This window comes from Ictidomys tridecemlineatus, chromosome 4 (assembly GCF_052094955.1).
Source record: "Ictidomys tridecemlineatus isolate mIctTri1 chromosome 4, mIctTri1.hap1, whole genome shotgun sequence".
Classification (NCBI taxonomy): domain Eukaryota; kingdom Metazoa; phylum Chordata; class Mammalia; order Rodentia; family Sciuridae; genus Ictidomys; species Ictidomys tridecemlineatus.
The window spans coordinates 28,563,773-28,571,335 of NC_135480.1; the positions used below are offsets into that span (position 1 = coordinate 28,563,773).

General features: G+C 47.9%; 1 protein-coding gene across 6 annotated transcripts in view; it reads right to left on the reverse strand.

Moving 5' to 3' along the window:
• Prr5l (proline rich 5 like) overlaps positions 1-6,585 on the reverse strand; it is an 80,102-nt gene extending 73,517 nt beyond the window's left edge. The window contains exons 1-2 of one of the 6 annotated variants that reach the window (XM_040284493.2): positions 6,012-6,268; positions 2,091-2,348 (exon numbers count right to left, since the gene is read on the reverse strand). The gene's annotated coding sequence lies outside the window, so the exon portion shown is untranslated. Of the gene's footprint in view, positions 1-2,090; positions 2,349-4,352; positions 4,982-6,011; positions 6,269-6,413 lie in introns of those variants that run through there. The other 5 variants (XM_040284495.2, XM_040284500.2, XM_040284492.2 and 2 more) reach the window with 5 other exon arrangements.
• Between the last annotated feature and the right edge of the window lie 978 nt (positions 6,586-7,563).

A 7,563-nucleotide genomic window follows, 5' to 3' on the forward strand; every position in this document is an offset into this window, starting at 1 on the left:
AAGTGCTATGAGTGTCTAGTGGGTAGTTACCAAGGCTGCTGCTAAACATCCTACAGTGCACAGGACGGTCTCACAACAAAGAATTCTTCAGCCCCAAATGTCAACAGAGCCAAGGCTGAGAACCTGCTTTAAAACCCTTGTGACTGGGAACTCACACTGGAGGCTGAGAATCAGCCCAATCAACATCACCTGGGAGTGTGTTAGATGTTCAGGCCCCAGCCCAGCCCCAGTGACTAGCATTCTGTGGTGTAGTAGGACTTCCAGATGATTGGCGGGCACTTTGAGAAGCATGGCTCCTGAGCATGCTTCCTTAGCCATGGTAGAAGGGATCCTCAATGGCAGGCTGGTCTCACTGGTTTATAGATAGGAAAACTGAGGTCTAAAGTAATTGAGCAAGCTGCTCATGGGCCTGGAGCTAGCTCATGTCAGAGCTGAATCAGAGTCCAGGTCTCAACTCTCTGACCTGCGTTATCTCCCAGATGTTAACTAGGACCCAACATGGGCTCATTCAACAACTCTGCTCTGATGGAAAGCTGATGCTGACCTTGGAAGGTGTGTATGTGTGTGTGCGTGTGTACATGTGTGTGAAGTGGGTGAAGGATGAGGGTTTCTTTTTGATGCCTGAAAGAAATCTATTGTTCTGCTGGTGAAGAATTAAAAACAAAAAATTATCTCAAACACCATGGAGGATTACCATGTTTACCCACTAATTTTGCCTCCAGATACTTTACAAGGAAAACAGCTTTACCGCTCCCCAGTGGGGGGGCCAGTAGTCAGCAAGATGCAGCCAAAGCTCTCCAAAATGACGGCAGCAGCCAGTGCGGTCTCCCCCAAAGACATCTGGAGAATGATGCTGAACCAGTTCCAAAGGAGGCTTTAGAATTAAACAGCAAGCGTAAAACGGTTTACCCCCAGGATTTACGCAGCTGAGGTCATGAGCAGGTTGTGACAGGGTCCGAAGCAGCTTAGCTCAGACTAATACAGACACACATCAGAGCCAGGGGGAGATTTCTGCCCCCGGCCCTTGGGAAGAAGACAAAAACAAATTCTCTGAGCTATTCTTCCAGGATCCACTTACATTGACATAACTCCAGGGCCCTAAACCAACCGCCAAAGGAGCCCAAACCAGTCCCTTAATCCTTGTATTGCAAGGAACCCAACTGCCCTAAACCAAACACAGAACTCAATCAGGGTTGAAAAGAACCAGAAAAGTTGGAGAAAGTTCTGTAAGGAGGGAAGCAAGCAGAGAAGCAAGAAATTGGAGGTGTTTGCTGTGTTTGGCAACAAAGTGAAGACTGAATACTGATGGGTAGGTGAGAGATTGAGTGACAGTGTGACCACTGTCCCTTCCCAGGCCAGTGCTAGTAACTCTCTATATTCAAAATTGAAGAAAGGGAAGGAGGATGAAAACCCAGAGAGAGAGAGAGAGAGAGAGAGAGAGATACACAACAAGTAAATACATGAGCTTATGTACTACATAATTCCATGCAAAATAAACTGCACAAATAATTATGATAGGTCAGATAGCGGCAGATAGTGGCCACCATTCTTCCCACAGTCCATGGTCAAAAGAGGAAGAGCAATCTGATGTGTCCCATCCCTCTCCACAGCCCTTCTGGATTCCATCTGAGCTCCGCAGAGGCTGCCGGAGCTGGCTGAACATACCCATGAGCCTCTGTTTCTTATGGAAGCCAATGTATAATGTATAATAATGTCATGTATTTTCCTGCTATAGAAATGTAATATTTTTAAATGGAGGGACAGAGACTGTCCTCTATACATTTGAAGAATAAGTAAGGGTCTCTAAAAATTCTTGACTCTGTTACAGCTGGAAATATCGCAGTTAAAATAAAAGTCAGCTTAAGTTTAATAGACTTTAAAATTCCTAGTTGACAGTAATTAGAGAGCAAGAAGTATTTCTTTAAACTCTGCTAGAGAGAACTTAATCCAATTTAGGTAATCACTAACCTTTGCTTTTTCGTCTCTCTTTCTCTCACCCTTCAATGAAATCCAAGGATTGATCTACAAAGGCCATAAACTGGCAAAGCATAAGAAAAGAATATTTAAAGAGAGATTGGAATGACTCTTACCTCAAAGGGCCAAGTCCAATTAACACGGAAGCAGGTCCCACGGGCTCTCTAATTTAGGTGGACTATAAGCTGGCACCAAATAATAGGAGGTCTTCTGAGGAAAGAGGAGGTACTCCTGATTTTTCCTCACTGGGAGCCTCATCCAGCACATTGATCAACAGGTCTTGTTCTGCATGTGACCACTGTCCCTTCCCAGGCCAGTGCTAGTCCTCTGTATTCACAGTATCTTCAGGCTCGGTGTCTCCTTTCATGGAACTGCTGTAAGAAGTATCCAGACCGTTGCTTCAGCCCCCATTGTTCCACCATCTCCTATCCCCTCATTTTAGACTTTTCACACTGCTCTGGCTTTGACTTCTGATCTAGAAACTTCCATGTGAATCATTAGGACCTTCTTGAGAACTTAGGACACTGGGTTCTTCATGAAAGGCTTTCAAAGGTACATGTCAAAATGGACTGGAGGCTGGTATGGTGGAACTTGCCATAATCCCAACTACTTGGGAGGCTGAGGCAAGAGGATCTCAAGTCTGAGGCCAGCCTGGGCAACTAGTGAGACCCTGTTTCAAAATTCAAAATTAAAAGGGCTGGGAATATAGATCAGTGGTAAAAGGTCCTAGGTTGTATCCCTAGGATTAGAACAAACAACTATGTTAAGAAGAATGAGAGGCTTAAGGTAATGACTGTGTGACACTGGGAAAATAACAAGGCTCTCTGAGGCTGTTTTCTTATCCTAATACAGATAAAATAATATCTACCTTCCCAGATTGTTGAGAGGCTGAAATACCATTACCATACCTATACCCGGCTCACTGTAATTACTCAATAAATTAGCTCTTTTGTTCTAATCATTCAAGTTTAAAGGAAACCTTGATCCCCAGGCCCTACTGAAAATTTGAATTAACTCAAGGTGGCCTCTGATGGTCTATTACTGTCTTGCATCCTCTAGACCAAGAGCCTCCTTCTAGGCTCCAATGTGGAATCTACCCTTACAAAACAGCGCCTTCTGCTTATCAGGTCCATTCTGCTCTCTCTGTTCCAAATTCCAAACCTCGTGTCCTGTACAAAATCCACAAAGTATCATGCTCCAGAATTTCATCAAGTCAGATATCAATTCACACACTGGCTTATTGACAGATGATCATATCTATAAGCATTGCCTTTAACAAGTATTCACATTTTGCAGGCAACTCTGGGATAAACCTTTCATGATAGACATTATAGGGCCCTTTCAGAGGAATCTCTATGCTATTTCTCAAAATCTAGCCCTGAAAAAAGGATTAGGAAAAAAGTTCACAATTTAAGAAAGATTCCTGCATATTTTATCTGTATGAGGGTAGTACAAAAAGAATGAAGCCAAGGAAATAGGTACCACATACACACCTACAAATCATTAGGATGGAGAAATCTGGAAAAAATAGGTTAATTTAGTGAACATACTTTAAGTCAACAAGCAAGCTAAGTAGTATGACATATAGGTCTGAACCGTCAGCAAGAAATTTTCAAATACTCAGTGTAACTATTCTAAAGACAAGATTGGGGGCTTTTTCAATAATTGTGCCACTTTGTGATATTTCTTGATATTAAAAAGATAAATAAAAGTCCACCAATGCAATCACCTATAAGATGATCTAATCAACAACTGGGGAATCAAGACATCTCCAGTCTCTAAGCCTGGAGTAACAACTCGAAATCCATTTTGAGTTCCATGCCCGTGTGTGGAGCTTAGACAAATTATTTAAATTCCCTGAGCCTCAGTGAGCTCACCTATAGAATAGAAATGTGATAGTGCTTACAATCAGTTTTTCAGTGAGGATCATAGGTTATCAAAGTGCAAAATTTGGTATAGTAAGATCTGGAGAGGTGTTCGTAACTCCCCCCCCCCCGCCTTTTTTAAAGAAGGGGAATATTTTTGTAATGCTCCAACACAGAACATTATTGAAATCACACCCTTTGAAATAAATATACATCATGGCTCTCTGGACAAAGAAATGAGGCCCCACTCTTGAGAAACACCCTAGACAGAGGTAAGAGCTAGTCTAACTGACCTATTTCTGGTGCCTTTCTTCCTTTATACATGAATAGTTCCAGCTGTTGGCAACATCTCTCTCTCTCTCTCTCTCTCTCTCTCTCTCTCTCTCTCTCACACACACACACACACACACACACACACACACACACACACAACCAAACCTGAAAGGACTGTGTCTGAGGATGGAAAAACTGAAGACAACTTTGAGGATGGATGACCAAGCATCCCTTTCTTACCTGCAAGGTTACATTCGATGGAAACCATTCTCAACAGCTCCTTTAATCAATTCTAGGGCTCAATGTGGCCACCAGAGAAGACCAAACTGCCAGGTTCCACTGAGAGGAACCTCCCTCAAGTGCCCTGGGAATCTCAGCAGGGACTAACTTCAGAATGTGGCCAAGTTTGTTTCTGTGAGCTCCATTTCCCCTCCTGACCCACTTGGTGCTTCGTATTGTTAACAAAGCACCTTCCACCTCGAGAGACATTTACCAGAGCTCAGCACTATGACATTTTGCAGTATTTAGCCCTGAAATGTGAGGGCTGCAAACCTGCAGTGATCAGAATCGCCGAAGGGAGGTAAAAGGGGGGGGGCAGTCTCCAACTCATCTATCTGTATAATGGGGGTGCGACAGAAGGATGGAGGCAATCAGGACCGTGGCCTTCCGTGGACTGCTGTGATCCTTAAAAGGATTATCTGATTCTGCACATATTGCCTGGGCAACAGGTCCAGAGCTCCTCGCGAATAGGAATGCCCAGAAACTAGCCAACAGCAGAGCTTTGTCCATGCGGGTCTCTGGAGCAGACAGTCTGCTGGACCGCCTCTGGTGAACCTCCCGTCTTGTGCGGCGCATCTCACTGCTGTAATTGAAACCTTGCACACCGCAGGATTGCAGTGGCGTCTATAAATACTCACTGCCTTACTGCTGACAAACAAAATGCGGGCTCCCGGCACCGCGGGGGAAGAAGCGGCGGCATGTGATCTAGGGCAGGGGACTGGTAGAGCTGGGGAAACCCCTACTGCCAACCAGGGAGGCACCCTATTTCTGAAGATGTTTGGGTCAACCCCGGGCGGCAGTCCTAGGAAGGGAAGGTCCGCGCCGCAGGGCTGGGGCTCCGGAGCGCCCCCTGCGCGCTGAAGCATGCCGAGCGCGCACAGTAGGCGCGAGAGGAAAGTCTGGCCAAAGTGGTGGGAGCGCGAAAGACCAAGTCGAAACGGGACACCGGCGAGCAGACCACCGTGCGTCGGTCGGTCCCCCTGGGTCCTTGCCGCTGTCCTCCCCGGCTCCGTCTCCCGTGGGCTGCTCCCCTGTCCGCCCACTGCGAAGCGTGAGCGCCCAGCGGCGCGGGACAAAGTGGCTGCCTTCCCTCTTCTTCCACGCCACCTTCCAGAAAATAGGGGACTGCCTGAAAAGGGCTGTTTCGGGGGCTCTCAGTCTCCAGGGCCTGAGCATAGGCAGCTCACTAGATGGGCCCCGCCGGCCGAGGGAACCAAGCAACCAAGAAAACTTTCTCTTTCGACCTTTTGACTCAGTCTGAGTCCCACGACGAGCAGCATCCCCCAGCCCCACTCACAGCGATCCCTCGCCACCCGCAGGCACCGATCGCGGTCTCCCCCGTCCCAGCCCACACCTTGGTGGTCGCAAGTCTGGTCCCCTACGCCCACCTGCAGCGTCCGATCGAGGGATTCTTAACCATGCGGGGTCCCCACACTGTTGCCCCCAAAGGACGCTTTCCCCCTACTCCTTCCACCCCCGTCCCCCTCCTGAGAGTGCGCGGCGATTTTCTTCTCGATCCTGGGCCGTTTCTGAGCCTAGGACTGCGGCCCCTCCCGGGGACTTTCCCACTCACCCCCTTGGGGTACCCGGCGTGAGTCACCCGCAGCCGCGCATACCCACCGCTCGCCTCTGTCCCAGACTCCGCGCGCCCGGGAAAAAGTTTCCGGTGTTAAGAAGAACGTTTTCTCACTGGAGACAGACGAGCGACCTGGACGGTTCTAGGCGCCGCGCTCTGCCTGCTCTGCCTGCCCTCCCTCGCTCCCTCCCTCCTCTCCCAGTCCTGCCCTCCTCTGCCTCGCGTCCAGCCTCGGCTCCTCTCCCGCGCCGAGTCCGCAAACGCTGCGGGCGCGGAGCTCCCAGCGCCGGGCTGGTGACACGTTTCCCTCCTCTCTCAGCTTACGGCCGCCTCCTCCCCGCCGTTCCTCCTCCCACTTTTCCTGTCCTGTTCACAAGGCTTTATTCTCTCTCCAGCGACCCCCGCCCCACTTCACCCCATTCCACTCCTCTAGTAGCGACTCTCACCCTGCTGGGTAAAGGGCGCGAGGGGGCCCCTGCGCTTAGATGCAATTCAACAATTTCAGGAAATCCAAGTTCTTTGACTTAAAAAGCCCGGGAGGATGCAGCACATCAAGGCAGCTCTGGGCTGCATTTCTTTCACCCAAGCGCAGCTCTGCCTCCCGCCTCTACCCCAGGATGAGAGACTGCCAAGAAGCCAAGAGGTGATTCTGGGGCTCGCTTTTGGAGCAGGGCCCAGCAGAACAGAGGTCTACAGACTGGAACTCTCTCACATACACACACACACACACACACACACACACACACACACACACACACTTTCTCCCGCTTCCTTCCTTCCTTATTTTTTCTTTCTTTTCTTTCTTTTTCTTTTTTAAAGGAAATGTTCCCAGACCCACTCCAGAAGTTGTTTTAAGTGCATTAGTGAAAATATAATTCAAGAGAAGTCTCTCCCTTAGGTTTGCAAAATTCGTTTCAAGCTCCCAAATCTCCAGCTGACTTTGTAACGAATTCGTCAGAGTCTGAAATCAACAGAAAACCAACCAATCTGAAAATTAAAAACAATGTAAAACTATTTTCAAAATGTTTTTCTCTTTGGCAGGTGTTACGAATTTGATGCAGCTGTTCGCAGGACTCAATGGCTTGCACAATTTCACCCTATGGTTGAGCAGGAAATACTTTTTAAATGCTGCCCGATCTCATATCACACTTAAGGCTTTGAAACCACAGTGACATTTGCTGAGGAAAGGATGTATGTTTCTTTTTTGGCCAAAACTGAGCATAATTTGATTTAGTTTTGGGCACTGTGACCTTACAAAACCAATGCCTTGGGGTTGCTCTGGGGGTGCTGCAGTGGATGAGTGTCTGAGCGGCTCACTTGCCCAGGGATATTAGATAAAGCTAAAGGATTCTCAAAACAAACTCTAGAATGAAGTGCCTTTGAATCTCACTCCAGGAATCTCATACAGTGCAAGGCAGGTAGGTGGTTTAAGGAAGGTCTTAGAGGAGGAGAGCCAAAGCCTGCAGCCCTAAGGGCAAGGTTTAGATGCGCCTCTTCTTCTTCCCACTCTCAGGATAGTAGCCAGTTAACTTAAGGCTGTGGTGCCTCAGTTTACATATATAAAAATGGGGACAAAAGTATTCCCTAGGGGCTGGG